At 44.5% G+C, this 25234-nt stretch overlaps 1 long non-coding RNA gene across 1 annotated transcript; it reads left to right on the top strand.

Annotated features, from left to right (window-relative positions):
• Positions 1–1343: 1343 nt before the first annotated feature.
• On the top strand, positions 1344–25234 carry LOC137521752 (uncharacterized). Its single transcript, XR_011022190.1, has 3 exons — positions 1344–1457; positions 18386–18432; positions 22327–25234. It is a non-coding gene; the product is annotated as an uncharacterized lncRNA (long non-coding RNA).

Genomic DNA, 25234 nt, shown 5'->3' with positions numbered 1-25234 from the left:
AGCAGCGTTGTAAAAATGTAAACAAAGCGGATTATTTCCGCTTGTGTTTACATTTAGCCTGCGAGCCGCGATCGGCGGCCCGCAGGCTATTCACGGAGCCCCCCGCCGTGAAATGACAGGAAACTTCCTGATTAATTAGCCTGCAGCCGGCGACACAGATCTGCGTCGCTGGTCCTGCAGCTGCCACTTTGCCGACGCGCAGTATGAGTGCGCGGTCAGCAATTGGTTAAAGAGAACCCGAGGTGGGATTTAATTATGTTACTGGGGCACAGAGGCTGGTTGTGCACACTAAGACCAGCCTCCGTTGCCCCATGGTGTGCCTCCATGTCCCCCCTGCGCGCTGCTATACCCCCGCAGTGCTGGTGACACGCAGCGCGTCGCCAGCACAATGTTTACCTAAGCGCATTCTGTCAGCGCCGCTCCTCCGCATCGGCGCTACCTGCCCGTGTCCATTCCCTCCCGCTGATAGGAGGGAAGTGACGCGGGCGGGTAGTGCCGATGCGGGGGAGCGGCGCTGACAGACAGCGCTTAGGTAAACATTGTGCTGGCGACGCGCTGCGTGTCACCAGCACTGCGGGGGTATAGCGGCGCGCAGGGGGGACATGGAGGCACACCATGGGGCAACGGAGGCTGGTCTTAGTGTGCACAACCAGCCTCTGTGCCCCAGTAACATAATTAAATCCCACCTCGGGTTCTCTTTAAAGAGAGTGCTCCTAATCTTAGCACGTTACCTGCATACAATAAAGACACCTGGCAGCCTGAAATCTTGCTGGTTGAAAGGGGATCAAATACTTATTTCACTAATTACAATGCACATAAAGCTCTGACTGTGAGGCACTGAGTTTTTGAGGGTTCTCTTATTCTTTCTCGCACAGCTACAATAACTCTACCTTTACAATTCTAGACTGGCCATTTCTTGGTCAGAAGGCAAACAAGCAATATCAGCAGGGGATCAAATATTCTCTTCCTTTTTTCAATAAAGCAAGAAACCCCCCACACACAGCAGGTAGCGAATAAAAGGTGCATGGTACCAGCTGCTGTCTGCCTTTAAACTCGTGTGCAGCCAGCCCCTCTTTCGTGCATCAGCCTGTACAATAGCTTCTTTGGACTAATAATTTGTCTACTGAACCTAAACTTACTTTTTTTTCCTGCTAATAAAAATGAATGTCATAAAGTTAATACAATAGAACTTGGAAAGGCTGTATAGAGCATATTGGCTTAGTCTTTGAATCTTTCAATGTTGGCCAATAAACTGCATCATCCTGATTCAGCTGATGGCTAACAACTGTAATACACAACTACAGTTTGGTGATATTATTTTTCTTTTGTTTGTTTTTCTCTAGGTGACCTACATCCTGGATTCATTTTTCTGATTGTCTTCGGGGCTATAGCAGTGGTTGCAACGCCGATTTCCGCTGTAGCCTACAACGTACAGAAGAAGAAAAAAAATTCGGCGGGTGAGTGGAAGGCATTAGAGTTGCATTTGTTGTGTACCTGTTAATTACTAGTAGTTCATTACCAGTCACACATCAGCCTATTTTGTTTGTGGGTTATTAAGCTGGAAGTGGAGCAAAATCAAGGGTGGTTGCCTAAAGGTGGATAGATAGATAAATAGATAGAGAGAGAGAGAGAGAGATATCTATATATATATATATATATATATATATATATATATATATATATATATATATATATATATATATATATATATATATATATATATATATATATATATATATATATATATATATATATATATTTATAAAGCGCCAACATATTCCGTGGCGCTGTACAATGTAAGAAAACAAACAAGGGATACATAATGATACAGACAATGATATACATCAAATATGAACACTGATACAATAATAATAATAATTGCAGTATTTGTATAGCGCCTTTCTCCTGTCGGACTCAAAGCGCTTGCGAGGCAGCCACTAGAGCGCACTCAGTAGGCAGTAGCAGTGTTAAGGAGACTTGCCCAAAAAAATCCTTACTGAAATAGGTGCTGGCTTACTGAACAGGCAGAGATGAGATTTGAACCCAGGTCTCCTGTGTCAGAGGCAGAGCCCTTAACCACAAGATACAGCACTGCTGATTACAATTTGATTTAACATGATGACTAAAATGTATAAATGTCTAACAGTGTGCAAGCAATTAAATTAATAACATTCCATGACACAAAATGGTGAGAGCCCTGCCCTTGCGAGCTTACAATCTAAAGGAGTGGGGTGGAAACAAGAGGTGGGGAAGTATACAGTATATGTACCGGCAATGCGTAATTAGGTTATTTAGTGGGTGCATGGCCTAAGCTAGAGAATATGCTTGTCGGAAAAGGTGGGTTTTGAGGGAGCGTTTAAAGATTTCAAAGGTGGGAGAGGTGGATGTGTTGTGGAAGGGTATTCCAGAGGAGGGGTGAGGCAAGTGAGAAGTCTTGTACACGTGAATGTGAGGAGATAATTGGTGGTGTACACGTGAGAAGTGGAACGAAAATCGTACATGATTCCAAACGTTTTTACAAATAAATAACTGCAAAGTGCGGTGTGCATAAGTATTCAGCCCCCTTTTGGTCTGAGTGCAGTCAGTTGCCCAGAGACATTGCTTGATGAGTGCTAATGACTAAATAGAGTGCACCTGTGTGTAATCTAATGTCAGTACAAATACAGCTGCTCTGTGACGGCCTCGGAGGTTATCTAAGAGAATATTGCGAGCAACAACACCATGAAGTCCAAAGAACACACCACACAGGTCAGGGATAAAGTTATTGAGAAATTTAAAGCAGGCTTAGGCTACAAAAAGATTTCCAAAGCCTTGACATCCCACGGAGCACTGTTCAAGCGATCATTCAGAAATGGAAGGAGTATGGCACAACTGTAAACCTACCATGACAAGGCCGTCCATCTAAACTCACAGGCTGAACAAGGAGAGCGCTGATCAGAAATGCAGTCAAGAGGCCCACTGTGACTCTGGACAAGCTGTGGAGATCTACAGCTCAGGTGGGGGAATCTGTCCACAGGACAAATATTAGTCATGCACTGTACAAAGTTGGCCTTTATGGAAGAGTGGCAAGAAGAAAGCCATTGTTAACAGAAAAGCATGAGTTCTGTTTGCAGTTTGCCACAAGCCATGTGGGGGACACAGCAAACATGTGGAAGAAAGTGCTCTGGTCAGATGAGACCAAAATGGAACTTTTTGGCCAAAACGCTATGTATGGCGGAAAACGAACACTGCACATCACTCAAAACACACCATCCCCACTGTCAAAAATGGTGGTAACAGCATCATGCTCTGGGGGTGCTTCTCTTCAGCAGGGACAGGGAAGCTGGTCAGAGTTGATAGGAAGATGGATGGAGCCAAATACAGGGCAATCTTGGAAGAAAACCTTTTGGAGGCTGAAAAAGACTTGAGACTGGGGCGGAGGTTCACATTCCAGCAGGACAACAACCCTAAACATAAAGCCAGGGCAACAATGGAATGGTTTAAAACAAAACATATCTATGTGTTAGAATGACCCAGTCAAAGTCCAGATCTAAATCCAATCAAAAAACCTGTGGCAAGATCTGAAAACTGCTGTTCACAAACGCTGTCCATCTAATCTGACTGAGCTGGAGCTGTTTGGCAAAGAAGAATGGGCAAGGATTTCAGTCTCTAGATGTGCAAAGCTGGTAGAGACATACCCTAAAAGACTGGCAGCTGTAATTGCAGAAAAAGGTGGTTCTACAAAGTATTGACTCAGGGGGCTGATTAATTACACACACCCCACTTTGCAGTTATTGATTTGTAATTGATTTGTAAAAAATGTTTGGAATCGTGTATGATTTTCGTTCCACTTGTCACATGTACACCACTTTGTATTGGTCTTTCACGTATAATTCCAATAAAATTGATTCATGTTTGTGGCAGTAATGTGACAAAATGCAGAAAACTTCAAGGGGGCCGAATACTTTTGCAAGCCACTGTGTATATGTATATGTATAAGTATGTGTGTGTGTATATATGTGTATATCTATCTATCTTATCTCTACCTATCTAGATAGATAGATAGATAGATAGATAGATAGATAGATATCTCTCTCTCTCTCTCTCTCTCTCTCTCTCTCTCTATATATCTATATATATATATATATATATATATTTCCCAGAACGTCATTTCGGACAGCACCCCTGGATGAGAGACTTGTCTCCCTCCCCACTGTGGACAGGAAACTGTTAAAAGAAGAATTTGCATAAGCAATAGGCAGCCACATATAAGATACTACACCTGCCACAGTACCTCAGTTTAGTTTCCTGTCCCGGACGGGATGCATGGGAGAGGTCTCCAGGAGTGCCATCCATGTCAGGCGGCAGGGGCAGCGTTTTCCAGGGCTCCAAGCAGCACTGTTCAGTGAACAGTCGGAGCCCTGCAGCGTGGAGGAGGCTTCTCCATTGGAGGCAGCAACTTTATGCGCGCAGGTGCGTGCATTGGAGAGAGTTCACTTCCGGTTGAACCGGAGGTAGTCACGCGCTGGCGTCCCGCGTGATCTGAAGTCTGAGCCGAGCGGCAGGGGCCGCGGCGGTTATTAGGAATCGGCATACAGCTGATTCCTTAAGGTAAGAAGCTGATTAAGCATATGTTTAGACGGCGGGGGCCGCATGCATAATTGGATCAGCTGCATCAAATCAGCAGCACAGGTATAAGTTTGTAGAGTCCATGATGCACTCTGGTTTGTGGCTGGGATCATGGAGGACGCCTCTGGGTCAGCTCCTGCACAATCTGCTGAATCTGCCCAGGATCCCTCTCTGGCAAGTAGATGTGATTATGTTTCTTCTGCTTGGCTGGATGTATGTTATGTATAGAGGGATTTGTCTAATGGCTGGCTATCGTTTATTATGTTTTATACCCCAAAAGACATAAGACTGAGAAGGTTGAAAAGTCTGAAAAATCTTCTACTCAGTCCAGTCAGCATGGATTGGCAACTCTGAATGGAAATTGTGCCAGTATTGTACAGAGAAGGTCCACAGCAATAGGAAATTAAAGATTCTGCTATTGCTTCTACCGCCTCAGCTGCTTCAGATGGGCCTGGGACTAGTACTGCTATGGCTTATCTACCTGTTATAGCTAATCCATCATCTCCTATGTTGTCTGCACCTCTAACTATGCCTCCTGCTTCCAAGAGACATAGGCCTCTATTTATTGAGCATTCCTGCATGCGGTAATGCTCAAAACAGCTGACTTTACCCACCATTTAGTAAAGTGTGCATTCATAAAACCTGTGTCCGCATGAAAATTTATAATTCCTGAGCAGGTGCGGGAAATTAACACCTTGTGCGGAGATTATCACAACACAGGTCACTGAAGGTTAATTCATAAAAATTAAAGCAGGCAAATGTGAGCAGAGAAACCCTGGCTGTTTAGAGAAGGCGATAAGCCAGCCATAACAGGCAAGCTAATGGAGAGACAGACCTCCCAGGCAGCTGCAGTGAGAGCAGAACAAACTGCATCCCAGAATACCCAGGCTGTGTTTTTAACCCCTTGGGTACCTGTTTTCAGATAAATTTCACATCAGAAAGCCTGCATGTGTAACATTCTTGAAGTTCTTCTAAGCTGCAGCAATTAAATAGATTGTTTAAAAGAACTAGACAGATTCAGGGCAAGGAGAGGCAATTTAAACAAAAATGCACATGTAAAGGAATGCTGGGGCTGCCTCCTTTATAGTAACTCTCTCTGCACAGAGAAAATGTATCAAACTAGGAGGAAGATTTGAGTAGGGCCTTTTTTTTCATTACTCTGCGAGTTACGATTTGATTCTGATCACGAGGTACGTTAAACTAATGGAAACTGCAGCAGCAATTTCCATTAGTGCAATCTGATTGCGATGCGATTTGGACAAAGCACAATCGTCATCCTCCTGCATTGTATGCAATTGAGCTGTACTATAAGTATAGTAGCGCAATCGCATAGTGGAAATTGAAGTGCGATTGGGATCGCAAATGCGGTTGCGATCGCATTTCATAGTAGAAAAGAGCCCTAACCGCAATGTTTTTTCCTGAATTAATGAAAGACTTACTAATAGGTATTAAGTCTGAGCAGAAATCTTTGACACCTTTGGATCAAATGTATGAGAGTTTGGTGGATCCTCATTCTCGGCTTATTCCAGTCCATTCTACTCTTAAGATTAGGATTAAGGAGTGGGATAATCTAGGAAAAGTTTTTTTTGGCCCAGATCATTATCTAAATGTTGTTTTTCTCCTGAAGATCAGGGTTTTGGGGAACCCCGCCTAAATTAGATCCATATTTTTCAAGGGTATCAAACAAAACTGACCTACTTTTTTGAGGATTTCTGGGAAATTTTGAATGATTTCCCTAAAGTTTGGAATGCTTCCAATTATCTAGTGGACGCTTCAGATGATACGGTTAAACTTATGGCCAGAACTACGGCATTAGTTAATTCAGCCAGAAGAGGTGTATGGGTAAAAACTTGGAATGATGACAATTCTTCAAAATCAAGTTATGTGGTGTACCTTGTGAAGGGGGTCTGCTGTTTGAGTCAGTTAGACAACCCTCTAGACAGAACGGCAGACACACATTTAAAAAAAAAAAAAAAAAAAAAAAGTATTCCTGTTAAAGGAATTCTATCGATTCACATATTTTCAATTGACACAGGAATTGTTTGGGAAGTGTTGCTAAGTACTGGTGTATACATTTTAGTAGAAACCTCTTTGTTTACTGTTATCAAAATGCTTTCAAACTTTACTGACAAAACTGACTCTGAGCCATGAGGAGAGGGGAAATTCCCCTCACACTTGATCAGATAACTCTGTGTAACTGTGTGTGACAGAGAGAACAGCTGCAGCTTCTGTGTCCTGTTTCGGACTGAAGTGTCTGTAGAGAGCAGAGGAAATGTAACTAATTGTTACAGCTTTTCATACTGTTTTTTGCTTTCAGAGTTTGTTTGATATTTGCTTTCTGTAGTCCGATATGCAACTCTGGCTGTGCATTGAAGTAGACACCCCTTCTGCAATTGATTTGTCCCAATATAGCTAATCCTACCCTCAGTAAATTACAGCTTTTGCCTCTGATATTTAACATGAAAGGTAGGAAAATGTTTACACAGCAACTTAGACATTATTTGTACATTGTCATTTTAGAACACTTGGGTATCGATAGTATTCCTTTAAGAAAGGACCTTTTCAAAGTAAACGGTCCTTTCGTCCCTCCTTCTAAGAATAAGTCAGATCCCTAGTCCTCTAAGGGCAGGAGATGGGCTCTCTACAAGTCACAGAAGCCTAAGGGCCTGTTCAGATTGCACACGTTTCCAGCTGCGTTTTGGAAACGCGTGCAGAAGGCCAACACGCACGACATCAGACAGTGCATAGAGTGCACTGTCTGATGTTCACACTGCATGCGTTCCGGACCTGTGCGGTCCGGGAACGCATGCTGCACGCAGATTTAGCAAAAACGCGCGGCTGTCCCATTCACTTTTCAGTGATGGGATCAGCCACGCAACGCATGCAAACGCGGATGGCGTGCGTTCGTACGCGTTGCGTTCCGCATGCGTGGCCGTCCGCGTTTGTAATGTGAACCGGCCCTAAGTCCAACTTCACTTTTACCAAGAAGTCGGATAAGCAATGACGCTAGTATTCCAGTGAGATGGAGAATTGCAAATTTCAAAACATGGCAACTACAGTGCACAAAATATTGGTTATTTAGGCTTCTTTCACAGTGGGACGTTACAGGCGCAGGTTAGAGCAGCTTGTAACGCAGCCCAGCTCACAGTAATGAAAAATCAATGGGCTGTTCACAGTGCCCACGTTGTGTTACACTCCAACGCTGGACGTTTAAAGAAAGTGCATTATGCTGTGCGTTATACACGGTTTTAGCCGCATTAGACTGTTTGCATATGCTCAATAATGTGTGTTTTTTGTTTTTTCTTGCAGGAGAGGAGGGGAGAGTCCGCTGTTGTGGCCAGCCACATGACTAATTAATATGCACTGCAGTGTTAACTTCCTGGAGCGGCCGCTTATTGGCTGGCAGGACCACGTGATGCGGAGTTTTCCGATCACGTGCTCTCCACAGTCTTTTGCCGCATGCGCCGTTTTCGTCCGATAGTAAGCGTCAAAAAGTACGCATCACAGACCCATCAGGAGACGCATAACGTGGCTCTAAATAGCATCCAACTTCAAAGCTCACATGCGTTGCGTTGGGGGCACGTTATGTGACCTTAGCGTCGCATCTAACGCAACGTCTTAGTGGGAAAGAGCCTTTAAGGTGTTTTTTGTTGGAGGGATACAGAATAGAGTTCAGCCAGCCTCCTTTTAAGAGCTTTTGCATTACTCCCCGTTTGCAGGACCAAATAAAGTTTTCAGCCCTACAATCGAAAGTCCTTTCCTTGTTTAGAAAAAAAGGGTAATTCGAGAAGTACCGAAATGTCAGAGGACAGGGATTCTATTGCCCTGTGTTTTGTCTAGTAAAGGAGCTACAGGGAAATTATCAGTTCATACTAAATTTAAAGAGTCTAAACCAGAAGGTAAAATACAGAAAATTCAGGATGGATTTGATCTATTATTCATCTCTTACAGAAGGACGATTTCCTAGCCTTTCTAGACTGAAAAGATGCGTATCTTCAATTACCGATACATCTGACTTCTCAATAATGCTTAAGGTTTGCCATCCAGATGGAGGAAGAGGTAAGAATGTATCAGTTTAATGCTTTGCCCTTCGGATTATCCTCAGCTCCAGGGTTGTTTATGAAGGTAATGTCTGGGGTTCTGGCTACACTTAGAGGTTAACATTTTGGGTTACCTTGATTTTCTGTTTTGGGGGACATCTCCCAATTCGGTAAGAGATCAGATTGTTACGACAATAGTCTTACTACAAGATCTAGGTTGGATCATTAATTGGGAGAAATCTTCCTTAATTAAATCCTACACAGATTATACATTTGTTTGGGCTATTTCATTAGCATATCAGACACAGGGGGAGCAATTCAATTCTATCATGGCTTATTCCACAAGAGGAATTTCGACTTCTTGGGCAGAGAGGGCAGGGGCCTCTATAGATCAGATTTGCAGAGCTGCGACCTGGTCAAGTCACAATAAGTTTGTAAAGCACTATCGCCTTAATGTATCTGCCTCTGCAGGTTTATCCTTCAGAAGGAAAGTTTTGCAAGCTATGGTCCCACCCTAAGGTTTTAACTCTTGTATATCGTCTCATCCAGGGGTGCTGTCCGAAATGACGTTCTGGGAAAGACCACTTTACTTACGGTAAAGTCTTTTCCAGTAGTCATGAGGACAGCACCCCTGCAACCCGCCCTTATTTGGGTAGGAAAGAGAAATAAGTTTGTGTAAGCATCATTAAATGTCCGTGTCATCTTTTTATTAACTGAGGTACTGTGGCAGGTGTAGTATCTTATATGTGGCTGCCTATTGCTTATGCAAATTCTTCTTTTAACAGTTTCCTGTCCACAGTGGGGAGGGAGACAAGTCTCTCATCCAGGGGTGCTGTCCTCATGACTACTGGAAAAGACTTTACCGTAAGTAAAGTGGTCTATATATATATATATATATATATATATATATATATATATATATATATATATATATATATATATATATATATATATATATATATATATATATATATATATATATATATCTCCACCTTTAGGCAACCACCCTTGATTTTGCTCCACTTCCAGCTTAATAACCCACAAACAAAACAGGAGGTTCCTGATTGGCTGATTTGTGATGCGCTTCTACGGAGGCTGCCACCGTAGAAGCGCATCTGCGCGAAACGGCCGTAAGGCTCTCATCCCCCAGCACCCACCGCACAGCTTCACCAGCAAACCGGTATGTTAGCTCTCAATATGCATGAAATTTGAATCCACGATGTTGCACCATGTGTTATGAATAAACAAGCAGTTTACAGCAGTGCCGGCATTTCTCATCTTTTTCTCCGCCTGCATAGGATGTCTATCTGAGCCTAAGCACACTGATCTATCTGCATCGCACCAGATACCTGGTCTGCACCCCTGCACCCTTAGCTGCAGTGCCAGCACCTTTCTATCCTACCTTCCATTGTATACTTAAATCCTTAAATTCCAGCTTTAAATGGTCAAATATTGTGGTTGACTTATACACAAGGTCGACCTATATTCAAGGATATACGGTATATAATTTTTCAACTCAAGACTTATGATCAATTTTTCCAATTGATTGTAACTTTTGGGAAGTCTGACCAATACATTCATTTTTCCTCAACCATAAAAACAAGTTACCCGTATATACTCGAGTATAAGCCGATCCGAGTATAAGCCGACCCCCTAACTTTTTCCTTTAAAAATAGGAAAAAATTATTGACCCGAGTATATGCCGAGGATAGAAAATGCTGCACCATTTATGCCAAGGGGACCTTGCTTTGATTGTGTTTTTACTGCCTCAGGAGTCACTGGACTACAATTCACAGGCGGGTTGTGGTTTTGGCAAGGAGATGGGACTAATTGTGGACTAGCTCCCTTCCGCCTCATCACTGATCAATGACCTCTGCACTCCCAAAACTCACACACAAACAGCTGCACACAGCCACACATTAGCAAAGTCAGAAAATGTTATCTGCCTTTTGAAAGTGTTTGTTGACCAGTAAATGAGATTCCCCGTGTTGCCATCTGTTGTCTCCTGTCCTCACCTCCACAGCCCATTCTCACAGTAGTAACATCTGATTCCCCGTTATTTCCTCCACGAGTGTCCATGGAGTATGTTTATTGATATTACCTAGTTTACTATCCCTCTCTGATCCTCCAGCATGTGCCCCCCTCCCCCCTTGTTTACCTTCTCCCTTGGCATGTACCTGACCCGGTGTTCCTAGTTTACCTTTCCTCTGCACTGATCCCCCAGCATGTGGTCTACCCCCCTCCAGAGCAGTATTCCTAGTTTACCTCCCCCCCCCCTCCTTTGATCCCCGGCATGTCGGCGGCTCACCCGGCCCCGCTAGAGCGGTATTCCTAGTTTAACTTACTTCCTCTCTTAACCCCCCGGCATGTGCCCGGTCCCTGCCAGAACGCGATGCGCGGTTTCCTCCACGAGTGTCCCCTGAATATGCAAATCCTTAGGGCTCTTTCACATTAGGGCAGATTTTCTGCGTTTCAACGCAAAGGGTAAAGTTTGCGTTACCAAAGGTGAAATGAAAGTCCATAGACTTTCATTTTAGCTTTCACATATAACGCAGCCTTTTTGTGCGTTGCGTTACACTGCACCCAGGCGCAGTTTTTCAGCCAACGCTAGCTTTATGCGTTACAATGTTAGTCAATGTAAAACGCACACTATGCGCGTTTTCAATCCGTTAACGCAGGCAATCAGTCCCAGAATGCAACAGAGGAACAATGTAGAAAGTTGAAAACTAAAAGAAAAAAAAATTACCTGCGTTTTTCTATGTGCTGTAACGGATTGAAAACGGATTAAAAACGCACACTCACTGCAGTGCAACGCATATCAAAACGCATTAAAAGGCATACAACAAAACGCATGCTTTGAGTGTTCTCCAACGCAAGCTCTGATGTGAAAGAGCCCTTACACCGTGCAGTGTTCAGTCACCGGCGCTGACAGGATTCATCTTCAGCTCTATCACTGGCTCATCTCTGTGACACTATGCAGTAGCGCACGTAATTGAGATGAGCCAGTGATAGAGTTAAAGATGAATCTTGTCAGCGGTGAATGAACACGGCGCGGTGTAAGGATTTGCATATTCCGGGGACACTCGTGGAGGAAACCGCGCATCGCCTTCTGGCAGGGACCGGCCACATGCCGGGGGGTTAAGAGAGGAAGTAAGTTAAACTAGTAATCCCGCTCTAGCGGGGCCGGGTGAGCCGACAACATGCGGGAGGGGGGGGGGGAGGTAAACTAGAAATGCCGATCTAGCGGTGGGTCTGGCACATACTGGGGGAACAGAGAGGAGGAATGGAAACTAGAAATACTGGAGGGGAGGGGGGACACACCACATGCTGGGAGATGGGTCAAGACAGCACCTCTATGACTCGAGTATAAGCCGAGACACCCACTTTTGGGCCACTTTTTTTGTCCCAAAAACTCGGCTTATACTCGAGTATATACGGTATTAACCACTCTGAAAAAAAAAAAATGCTTGGGCCTATAAACAAAGAAACTTACAATGTATCCTACACCATTCAATTTTCTGAAAGTGTATGAGAATTTTCCACCACAACCGTTTGAAAAATATTGAAAGAAATGGGAAATTCAAACACATTTCTTAATCAGAGAAACATAAAAACATATTCAACTTTCTGTATAACTGATTGGTTTTATCATAAAAACAGAAAAATTTTACTTTTTATTGTATTGTGTGACGGCCAATAAAGTTTTACCCCAATCAATTTTTCGTGTTTCCTACGCCAGAATTGAAAAATGAGCACCTGTATTTTATAAATGGCTCCCTTGACTAAGCTTAAAGGACAGCAGAAGTGAAAAGAATATGGAGGCTGCCATATTTATTTCCTTTTAAACAATACCAGTTGCCTGGCATCCTTCTGGTCTATTTTGCTGCAGTAGTGTCTGAATCACACCAGAAACAAGCATGCAGCCAATCTTTTCAGATCTGACAATATTGTCAGAAACACCTGATCTGCTGCATGCTTGTTCAGGGTCTATGGCTGAAAGTATTAGAGGCAGAGGATCAGCAGGATAGCCAGGAAACTGATATTGCCTTAAAGAGAGTCTGAAGCGAGAATAAATCTCGCTTCAGACCTCATAGATAGCAGGGGCATGTGTGCCCCTGCTAAAATGCAGCTATCTTCGGCTTAACGGGGGTCCCTTCACCCCCAAATCCCCTCCGTACAGCCGGGGAGCGCTTCCGCATTGGGGCAGGGCTAACCGCCGCAGCCCTGCCTCCCGCGCGTCTATCAGACATGTACCTCTGCCTCTCCCCCGCCCCTCTCAGTCTTCCTTCACTGAGAGGGGCGGGGGAGAGGCGGCAATGCGCGTCTGATAGACGCGCTGAGAGGCAGGGCTGCAGCCGTTAGCCCTGCCTCCAGGAAGAGAAAATTTACGACGAAGTTGACGACCAAGTTTTGCGGGGGTGGGTTTGGGGGTGAAGGGATTAGGGTTTAGCCGCGCGATAGCGGCGTTTTAGCAGGGGCACACATGCCCCTGCTAACTATGAGCTCTGAAGCGAGATTTATTCTCGCTTCAGAGTCTCTTTAACCTCCTGAGCGGTATGGACGAGCTCAGCTCGTCCATCACCGCCGGAGGCTGCCGCTCAGGCCCTGCTGGGCCGATTTTCTTCAAATAAAGTGCAGCACACGCAGCCAGCACTTTGCCAGCCGCGTGTGCTGTATGATCGCCGCCGCTCTGCGGCGATTCGCCGCGAGCAGCGGCGAAAGAGGGCCCCCCTAGCCGCCTGAGCCCTGCGCAGCCGGAACAAAAAGTTCCGGCCAGCGCTAAGGGCTGGATCGGAGGCGGCTGACGTCAGGACGTCGGCTGACGTCCATGACGTCACTCCGCTCGTCGCTATGGCGACGATCTAAGCAAAACAAGGAAGGCCGCTCATTGCGGCCTTCCTTGTTTATTCTGGGCGCCGGAGGCGATCGGAAGAAAGCCTCCGGAGCGCCCTCTAGTGGGCTTTCATGCAGCCAACTTTCAGTTGGCTGCATGAAATAGTTTTTTTTTTAATTAAAAAAAACCCCTCCCGCAGCCTCCCTGGCGATCTCAATAGAACGCCGGGGAGGTTAAAGTGAACCTTAAGCCAGAAAAAAAATGAGTTTTACTCACCTGGGGCTTCTACCAGCAGTCCTGTGCCCTCGCAGCCACTCACTAATCCTCTGCGGCCCTGCTGCCAGCTAGTTTCGTTTTTGCCGACAGGCCCGTCAGGACTGGCCACGCGTAGCTTTTTCCGCATTCCCAACTGCAATTAGCGCTATTGCGGGCTGCAATGCGTACAAAAATACGCGTTGCCGCGTATCTATGCGTTCGTAATGCGGCAACACGTATTTTTGTCGGGAATGCGGAAAAAGCTACGCGTGGCCAGTCCTGACGGGTCTGTCGGGAAGAATAAAACTAGCTGGCAGCGGGGGACCAGAGGATTAGTGAGTGGCTGCGAGGGCACAGGACTGCTGCAGGGGCCTGGTAGAAGCCCCAGGTGAGTAAAACTCATTTTTTTTTTCTGGCTTAAGTGTCCCTTTAAAGGGTCACTATGGTGAAAAATTGTAAAATTTAAAATATGTGCAAACATAGACAAATAAGAAGTAAAAACATTTTCCAGAGTAAAATGAGCCATAAATGACTTTTCTTCTATGTTCCTGTCACTTACAGTAGGTAGTAGAAATCTGACAGAAGCGACTAGTTTTGGACTAGTCCATCTCTTCATAGGGGATTCTCAGCAAGGCTTTTATTCTTTATAAAGATATTCCCTTAAAAGCATTTAAACAATGATGCTGCCCAGCCTCCCTGCTTCCTACACAGTTTTTTGGCAGTTGGACAGAGCAACTGCCATTCACTAAGTGCTTTTGAAAATAAATAAATCCCCGAGAATCCCCCACAGTGTTGCCAACTCATCCCTTTAATTACTGACACATCTAAGTTATACAGGTTCTGGGGCTATTTGCACATAATCAGTGCCTTAACTGCATCTCCCTAGCCACAAAACCTGTATCATTCATGTGTCAGTAATTAACCTCCCTGGCGTTCTATTAAAATCGCCAGGGAGGCTGCGGGAGGGTTTTTTTTAAATTAAAAAAAAACTATTTCATGCAGCCAACTGAAAGTTGGCTGCATGAAAGCCCACTAGAGGGCGCTCCGGAAGCGTACTTTCGATCGCCTCCGGCAATCGAAAGTAACAAGATAGGCCGCAATGAGCGGCCTATCTTGTTTCGCTTTCCTCGTCGCCATGGCGACGAGCGGAGTGACGTCATGGACGTCAGTCGACGTCCTGACGTCAGAGCCGCCCGATCCAGCCCCTAGCGCCGGCCGGAACTGTTTGTTCCGGCTGCACTGGGCTCGGGCGGCTGGGGGGACCCTCTTTCGCCGCTGCACGCGGCGGATCGCCGCGGAGCGGCGGCGATCGGGCAGCACACGCGGCTGGCAAAGTGCCGGCTGCGTGTGCTGCTTTTTTCAGATTGAAAATCTGCCCAGCAGGGCCTGAGCGGCGACCTCCGGCGGCATACCCCGAGCTCAGCTCGGGATTACCGCCAAGGGGGTTAAAGGGATGAGTTGGCAACACTGATCCCCAATGAATAGATGGACTAGTACAAAACTCGCTTCTGTCAGATTTCTACTACCTACCGTAAAGGTGCCCAAACATGGTACAATTTTTCTTTTTTTTTTTTTTGGGATTAGATAATTTAGTTCGATTATTCCGTTAGATCGAATATAAAGATTTTTCCAGCATGTCCGATCAGATTTTTTTTTTCCGAAAAAACAGGATAATCGTTCAAATTTCTTGATCGAACAAAAAAATATTTTCTACTTTTTGATTCGATCATTTAGATTGAAAAAACAGAAAAAATGAACGTTTTTATTGTATCGTGTATGGGTACCATAAGTGACAGCAATATAGGAGGAAAGTAATTTATGGCTCATTTTTCTCTGGAAAAAATGTACTTCTTATTTGTATATGTTTGCACATATTTAAAGAAAACCTGAACTGAAAATAAAAAGTCAAAATAACCATACACAGGTCCTACTTACCTCCCGTGTAGTCTACTCTGCAATCTTTCTCCTCTCCTGCGTCCTGTTTGTCCACTGTGATCAATGGAATTCTCCGTCCTCCATTTTGAAAATGGCCATTACCCCATAACAGCTTCCTGGTCAGCACACTGTTAAACTGTAACATCGCCCACTTGAGCCATAGGGAAACACGGACACATCAGTTCTCCTCTCAGCTGTAACTGACAGCAACTGATCTATAACTGACAGCAACTGATATATTTCAGTTCTGACAAAATGTTGTCAGAACTGGAAGGGATCACTGTAAGAAGAAAATGGTGAGCTTCTGAGAGGAACTGATGGCAAGGTAACCATGTAATGTTCATTTGAAGTTACCTCATGTGTTTATTTTAAATAATTTTACTCGGTACAGGTTCTCTTTAAAAAAAAAAATTCGCCATAGTTCCCCTTTAAAGAGAGACTAACAAATAAAACCCCTGTGGGGTATACTTTCCTCTTTAGCTTGGGATAATCCAACGCTGACTCTCCTGAAAGTCCCTCAACAAGGCTTGACAAGGGTGCGCAGTCACAGGCAACCTTTACCTACCGCGATCCTGCGCAGGCACACTGGCGGTTCTTCGTTCGTGTTTGCGCAGACGCAAAGGACTCGGGCCTGCGCAGTAGAGCGGATCCGATCGGGTTCAGCTATTTCCGCCTTAACCCGAAAGAAGAGCCGCTAGTGTGCCTGCGCCAGATTGCGGTAGGTAAATATTTACCTTGCGCTGGATTGCCGGGACACTGGAGGACGGGGGAAGCCTCGTTAGGATCCAGAGGCTTTCCCCTCCCGAGGTAAGTATCCCCCAGAGAGTTTTTTTTTTTCTTTTTTTCATTCAGAAATGCGCTTTGGAGATACTTTTTTTTTTTTTTTTTTTTTCCTCTTTTTTTAACCAATTAAAAAAAAATTCAAATGAAAACAAATCTTTGAAAACGGTATGTAGAACAGACAGCAGGCTGGCACTACAGTGTCTCAAAGGCTGAGCTGGTGCAGCTTGTGGCAAAGTGTCGCTCCTTCCCTTCTTTGGCCAGGTTGAGGCGTGCTCTGGTACATAGATATGAACAGTTAAATAAGGTAGGCAGAGAGTGGAGAAACCGGCACTGCTTCATTGGCTATTTATCCTTGCATATTCATCAAATAGTAATACACATCTTGTGAACATGTAAAATTGCACAAAAAGTTAAAAACATACCTTTAGGGGGAAGGTAGCACGGCTGGATGGATTGCGAGAGGTGGGGTGCTCATGCCTATCATCAGCACCCGAGCACCCACCGCTCACAATCCGCCCAGCCACGCTACATTCCCCCTTAGGGTATGTTTTTAACTTTTTGTGCAATTTTACATGTTCGCAAGATGTGTATTCCTATATGATGAATATGCAAGAATAAATAGCCTATGAAGCAGAGCCGGTTTCTCCACTCTCTGCCTACCTTATTTAAGAAAACAAATATTTGCTACTTCAAATAAGCAAAACATGCTTAAAAAAATGTTGAAACGCATGGGTCCGCTTAAAAAAAAGCGCAACGCACTGAAATGCATTATGAAATGCGCAACAATGCATGCGTTTTTTTTTTTTTTTTTAATCATGCGCTTAAGTACGTTTGTGAATGCATCTAATGTGAACGAAACCTTACATTTTAAACACATATACCCATTAAGGATGAGCAAGAACGATTTAGTGAAAAGGAAAATTGTCTTGGAGTGTGCAGTGTTTTGGGCTGTGTATGCAAGGGTTAACTCATCTTGGCCACTGCCTCCCTTCTAATGCGCTCCATGCTGCTTTCCAGTTTCTTACACTCCTGGTTTTGCAGAGGAAGTCCCTTTTAGAAGGTGAAAGTGTAAGGAGCTGGAGAGCAGCTTGGAACACATCAGAAGGGAGGCAGCGGCCAAGGTAAATTAAGCCTTAAGTACACAGCTTGAACCCCCCACCCCACTTCCTAAAATCGTTGTCGCTCATCTCTAGCACCCACAACAGGTACTCCAGTAGAAGGAACACAGGTGTGTCTTTGTAAATGTAGCTGTGGGCATTTAGTTGGTGCTGGCACTGCAGAGATCAAGGATGGTGATCTGAGAATCTAGAGTTCTGAAAAAAGTGCAGCCTGGCTTCCTTACGGTGGTGCATCCCACAGCAGTGCATTATGCCTATCCTATGGCGGGGTATTGTGCCTATCTCACGCAGGGCGCTACCCTGGCTCCCCCTGCGGACGGCGCTACCCTGGCTCCCCCTGCGGACGGCGCTACCCTGGCTCCCCCTGCGGACGGCGCTACCCTGGCTCCCCCTGCGGACGGCGCTACCGCGGTACCCTGGCTCCCCCTGCTGACGGCGGTACCCTGGCTCCCCCTGCGGCCGGCGCTACCCTGGCACCCTGGCTCCCCCTGCGGCCGGCGCTACCCTGGCTCCGCCCGCAGCCGGCGCTACCCTGGCTCCGCCCGCGGCCGGCGCTACCCTGGCTCCGCCCGCGGCCGGCGCTACCCTGGCTCCGCCCGTCTCAGATGTCTGGGTTGTGCGGATATTGGCTTCCTCAGTCTCTGCACTGTCTGTACTGATCAATTTAGAAGGGCACACTATATCGTTTCCACTGGAGACTTGTAGAAAAAGCGTTAACATTTTACATTTTAACTAAACAATATGTGTGAAAACAATGCATTGTAGTTCAGCTACTATATTAATTTGTGACTTTTCAATTTTTTGCATCGCAGGTCCCCTGTAGTGAAGCAGATCAGGAGGTGCTCTTTTTATATGCAGTGTACGTGTAGTGCACTGTTACTGAAGTGGTGCATGTGGATACTGTGGAGGGGAACTTGGGTGTAGGGAAAAAATGTTAAAGTGTACCAGTCATCATGCTGCAAGGAAAGGAGGAGGGCTGTATCTATCGCTGCCCCATTTCATACCCCACTATATACCCTATAAGCACCCAGGCCAGATACCCCTCTGCATTTGATTGTATCTGTCTTCCTAGACAAGTCAGCTCAGTTATATCTTACTGGCTTGTCCTGGGTGTGTCCTAACGGTGTATCCCTCTACAAGTCCTCCCACTGAACCTGTTACCATGGCAGCTGTAAATTTACTAGGCTGTGTAAGAGTTTGGTGTCTCTTATGGTGGCCATACATCAGGCCTGAACGATTTTAGGAAAAAATTGAATTGAGCGATTTCTGTCCAAAATTACGATTTCGATTTGATTCACGATTTCCTTCAAATCAAGCTTTGTCCCCCCCCCCCCTTTGTGCCTTTCTGTTACCCCTCTGTCCCCGTCTCTCATTGTGCCCCCTTTGCCTCTTCATGCCTCCTCTGGGTCTCTCTCTGTGCCCACTCTGTGTCTCTCTTTGTGCCCCCTCTGTGTCTCCTGTGTCTCTCTCTGTGCCTCCTCTGTCCCCCAAGTTGCATCAGTTCTGGACATAGCTTCAAGCACGAGTCCAGCGATGCCCATCTATCCACTTTGCCTCCTGCAGGCTCTAATGTACGGCATACTTCCTGTATATCATGTGACATACAGGAACCCGAAGTTTTGCCAAGCACAAGAGGCGGCAGAGGGCGATAGAGGAGGGAAGGTATGTCCAACGCTGCAGGCCGCACGCACTGGGACTTTGGGAAAGTTTGAAGGCGCTTCTTCAAACTTCCTCATGTGGAAATGACGTGATCGCGATATTCGCCGCTTTGACGATTCTGAAATTGTGATCTTGGTGATCGCGATTTCGATTTAAATTCGATTTATCTTTCAGGCCTACCATACATGGTACAATTTTTTTCATACAATCTTACCATTTCCATGTAGTATAAGGGTAAATTAAGTAAATATACTGAAGGGATAATTGAGGCAGTTCCCTTATGTTACATAGAAATGGTAAGATTGTATGAAAAAATTGTACCATGTGTGGCCACCATTATAGTAGTGCTGAACATCTGACGTGATGAGTGAGCCATGTTAGTTTTCCATAAGTAAGATACCGTAGCTTGTGCTTCTTTCACTTGGAAGTGCTTATTATAACAGCCTTGTTTTATGGTTTTCTGTAGAAAGGTGGAAAGAAGAACCATATTTCAGATGCTTACACCGGACTTCTTGTTGAAGCATCTCCCCATCTCTAAGCAACTTAAACTCTTCTACATCTTAACCTAACGCTGCCATGGCAACATGCACTCAATATGGAGTCACATAGCTCTGAACCTAAAGCATAATACTTAGGCTTCCAATTGACACATAAACCCCACTATTTGCCCTCCTCCTTCACAGCATAATGGTATCTATTGATGTGTGGTGCAATTTAAAGCAGGATTCCAGACAACAATGCTCACCTTCTATGTGTTAGACGCAATTTGCTAGAAGTTCCTCTGTCTTATATGGTGTGATCGGTGCCTTGATGGAGTTTCCCTCCATCCAAACACAAATACAGCAATTGGACCTTCATCAAAGGCATTCCCTCAGCTTACAATTTGAAAAAGTAGCAATCATCTACAGTGTTCTCCCCAGGCTCTTTTAGCCGGGTGCTCCACCCGGCTAGATTTTGTGACCACCCGGCTGTCATCGGCTCACCTCCTCACCTATTCCTATGCTGTAAGCAGAGTTGCCCTGCATTTTCATCTCGCCCCACCCGGCTACTTTTTCATGCCACCCGGCTACTATTTCGTGCCACCCGGCTGGAAAAAAATTCTGGGGAGAACACTGATCTAAACTCACTGGTGTCCGTTCACGTGGTCTGGAATTCTCCTTTAACATTTCCAACTTACATGTATATTGTGATGTTGCTTTTATAAACTGCATGCTGGGAATTCTAAGTGTCACTGGTTAAAGTGGATTGGGTGTGCATGTCTTGTAAATAACATAGTACAGTGTATATTTATTTGTAACCTCACACAAACTACATCTTCACATTAAAAGTTCCCATAGGTGGAGGAAAATCGGACTGAACAATAGTTTAAGGTGACAGTTTTATGAAGGATCGATGCTGTACTTCTGAGCAGCTCTTCTGTTCTATGGAAAAGAGGGCAAGTGAGCAGAATGCTGCAGGGACAATAACAGCATTACTGTAGAAGTCAGTTGTTAAAGGACAACTGTCGCCAATAAAACAAAAAAAAAATACTCCCCTAAGAGTAGGATATGCTATGGATCCTCGGAGCTTTCCTGTTCCTCTCTGCGACCCTTTGTTCTACAGCTGCCTCCACCCCCTGTTCAAGCCTCCAACTTTAATGTCGAGGAGGTGTACAGGTCTCCTTGAAAGGCAACGGAAGTATTTGGATTTTGGAGTACTTCCAAAGACGAGCAGCATACTGTGTGAGCATGGAGTTGCATGTGGATAGAATGGAGCGACTTATCTTCAGAAGTACTTTAAGACCCAGCTAATGAGGGGACGCAGAGAGGAATAGGAAGACTGTAAAGGATCCAGAGCCTTCCCTCCTCTTAGGTGAGTATACAACTTTTTTTGTTTTCATTGGTTACAGTTGACCTTTAAGTTTTCCAACACAGATCTAGATTTTAATCAGAAAAAAAAAAAATCACAAATGATTGTCTAGAGTGACAAAAATATAGTGGCTGTGTGTGCCTTTAGGTCTATAGCACAGTGACATTTGTAGCATCAACGTAGGTCTCCTAAAATTTCTAGCACAGTTAATGTATCTGTGCTGGTCTTCAGTGCTTAGTTAGCCTCAGTCCCACAGCCTCGAGCCTCATTTACACAATAGATGGTTCTCGGTTGAGCATTGTTTTCTTTGTACTTCTACTATGTCATGCATCAAGGCATCACGTGTGATTTCCCCCCTCTCCACTCCATAGCAACTGAAAATGTTGCTGGCCTACAAGGTACCCAAAACTATGATCGTGTTTTTTTTTTAAATGGCCATCATAGATAGTTCTCTTGATGATCAATCATCCGTTTAGATAGTAATGATCGATCGGAAAAGGATAGCTCAGGGCCACTAACGGAAAGAAAACTAATTTGATCAGATCAAAGGAATCGATCTGTTTTTTAGGTTTGATTCCATAAGTCTGATCAGATTGGTTAGCAGTGTCTTTTCCATTAGTGGGCCCAAGTGATTGTATCCAATCTATCACTACCATTGAATTTGACAGTCAATTGTCTAAGGAATTATATCCTTAATGGCCGCCTTTAGATGAAGAACATTGAACACTAGTTGCACCTGTCTTTCCATTTTCTTGAAATTCTCTCACCATATATGTAGTGACTGCCACACAATAAAAATATCGTTCAATAGTTATAGTTCATACTGCTTATAGGAAGACAAGTCCATTAATACTAAATACGGAAGATGAGGGTTTCCCCACATTGTCGGTAATCTTTCCCAGGGCCTTTTTGCAACCCATCAGATTGTATTCGCTGCAGGGAGCATTCTGACATTTCATTACTTTTAATCAGTCCTTGTGGGAAACCAGGCACAAATTCTATGTACAGATGTCCAAAAAGTTGGGCAAATGATAAGTGACTTGTTCTACCAGAACTTGTGGCTCAATCGCTTGTCAACTTCATTACGGCTTATTGGTGGCAAGTACTATGGGCTTCCAAGCATTATTTGCAAAGTCTGGAAAAGTTGCTATTAACCTGTGACTGTTGTGTTTGTTTTGTTTTTGTTTTGTTTTTGTTTTGTTTTTTCTGTACAGATTTGGAATTATTCTTTCTTCTTTCTTTACAGGTAAATTTGGTGGTTGAATATTGTGAGCCAATCCTATCCAAAAACATATTGGATGTTGCAACTTGATCTAAAATGAAAGATCGGTGTATATCAATCTTCCAATCAAGCTGCTTCATCTGAATCACTTCCCTCTGACTCGTTTGGCAAATTTCCTAAGATGTTTTATGCTAAATCTCAAATACACTGTCAATGATCTTTTTTTTTTTATGATTTTTAAAAGGTCACTCGACCCAAATCTTATACCTCGGTAATAGTTGGATGCTGGAGAACCTAATTATTTTCTGGCTTTTCATTGGGGGACTTCTGTAGCAAGATTTTGTCACTAAAGAGTCCGACAGGGAGATGGAGTCAAGTTGGATTAGTGAGATCGGATGCAGCCTTTGTCAACCTTTTTACCCTGGAGGAGCTCTTCAAAACATTTTAGAATCTCAGGGAACCCTGCATTAACAAAAGTAGAGGGGTGTAATTTTACAGTAGGATTGGTCATCAAAAGTGGTTGAGGCTAAACACTTTTTTACTATTGTCACAGTCCCCATTCCATGTTTCTCCTTTACAAGGCAACCATTTAATGTCCTCCATCGTTGCACTCCCAATTGTAGTTGCCAAATGTTCTGGCATCCCAGATTCCACTTTTTATTAATCACCATTGTAATGGGTTATAAGAGTCCTGTGGCCATTGCACCAGTGCAAAACAAGTAGTGCAGCTAGAATTCATGTGCAGGAAGTTAGTGAAGAGGACATTCAAAATCTTGGACGATAAGGAGTACCAGGGGAACTCCTGCAAAGTCCTCAAGGAATCCTGGCTGATAAAGACTGATCTGGTGGGCGCCCAAAGTACCCTCTGAGCGCCACTATAGCCGTAATTCACATTACAGTCTATGGCTGTGCCAAAATGTCCGGTGCCTTTCTTACCTGTCTCAACTGAAATCATGCCTCAGGAGTCCCCAAGAAAAATCAAAAGCCGATGAGTCAATTATAAAGCCAATAACCGTCCAGTCCTAATACATTTGGGTGGACTGATCTACTAAAGGGCCACAAAACCTACCATACATCCGTCTTGCATAGATGCTACTCAAATATCCTGTTATTCAAGGATTTCTGCATAGCTTAATCGGACCTGTCTTATGTTGTCAGCCTCCATATGGGGCTGGGAAGGTCTAAATGCAATGTAGTTGGATATACAAGCTGAATGTAATATATAATATCTGTTCTAGCCAACTACAAGTCCTCCAAAGAAGCTCCTTAAATAGTTTTCCATGACTCTTATAAGTTTTTGTTTGTATTGTAGGTTTTTGGCCCTTTGAGGTGTCTGTGCATGTTCTTCTGGGTAAAAGGAATGTTAAATGTAAAATATAGCCACACACTATGCAGGGATCTTTCAATTATAGTTCAGTAGCAAGCCAATAGACTGAGGGCCCATTCACACTTGCGCGGTGCGGTGGCGCAGCCAACTTCTAGGGCAATGTTGGTCTACATGGCCTTTCATACCGAAGCGGCGCAATGCGACGGAAGGGACGTTTTCGCTGCATACCTACGTTACCGTGCAGCACATGCGGTGGACCGGAAGTCATGCAAGTCTGTGGCAACACGCGTGTCTTAAAACTGACTATCGCAGTTTTACATGCCGCGCATGTGTGGAAGCTTCCACACACATAATCACTGCGCTCACAGAAAGTGAGCGCCCCTTCCTGCTTGGCCGGCTGCCAAACGGGGATTACTGCATACTACCGCGGTAATCCCCAAAGGCCTGTTTTTGGGGGTGCGGTGGGCGGCACCACTATTGCCAATCCGCAGTGTAAAACTGGCCTGAAGGTTGCTACTGGCAACAACATGCAGTCAGTTCAGGGCTATGTTTCACATGCAGAGATTTGTAGCAGTTGCAGGTCTCTTTAGCACAACTTCTGCTAATGTTGTCCATTGACGTTACTGCAAAACTTATCACACCAGCAGCAAACTGAAGCAGCATTGGCTTGTGTTGTAGCTGATATTATCTGCTGAAAGAATACATTCCTGCTGCTACAGTACAAGCCCGTGCAGCTTCAAGTGTGAGACTGTTTGCACTCTGTCTGCAGAGAGACTGATTCCCACAGCTAATCAATAGACATGCAGAACGGCTCCATGCTCTCCTATGGGAAATGTCATTGTCCTATACATAACTTACCTTTACTAGCAATGAAAAATCCAGGAGATTCAATAAGGACTTTAAAAGTAGCCACTAATGATACAATTTAGCGAATGATTATTTACGAACGATTATTCGTATGACCGATCGGAAATGATCGTTTGGGACCACTAACAGACAAAAATCAAATCTAACCAATCCAATCAGATTAATTAAATTGATCTAATTTTCGGTTCGATCATGTCAATCTGATTGGATAGGTTGGAAGATTTTTGTCCGTGAGTGGTCACAAACGATCATTCCCGATCTTTCATACAAATAATGGTTCATAAACTATAGTTCAGCAAGTTGTATCATTAGTGGCCACCTTAGTAAACCTGAGGTGAGCGTGATATGGAAGCTGCCATATTTATTTCCATTAAAACCATAACAGTTGCCTGGCAACCCTGCTGGTCTGTTTGGCTGCTGTAGTGTCTGAATCACGTTAGAAACAAGCATGCAGATTATCTTGTCAGATCTGACAATAATGTCAGAAACACCTGATATGCCACATGCTTGTTCGGGGTCTATGGCTAAAATTATTAGAGGCAGAGGATCAGCAGGACAGCCAGGCAACTGGTATTGTTTAAGAGGAAATAAATATGGCAGCCTCCACATTCCTCTCACGTCAGGTCCACTTTAAAGTTGCTGCTGGAGTGACACTGTTAGCAAGGACTATGATGGATGACTTAAAGAGAACCAGAGCTGTTGAGGAAAAAGATGTTATACATACCTGGGGCTTCCTCC

The sequence above is a fragment of the Hyperolius riggenbachi genome, chromosome 6 (genome assembly GCF_040937935.1).
Source record: "Hyperolius riggenbachi isolate aHypRig1 chromosome 6, aHypRig1.pri, whole genome shotgun sequence".
Lineage (NCBI taxonomy): Eukaryota > Metazoa > Chordata > Amphibia > Anura > Hyperoliidae > Hyperolius > Hyperolius riggenbachi.
This window is presented reverse-complemented; position numbering and strand designations above follow the sequence as displayed.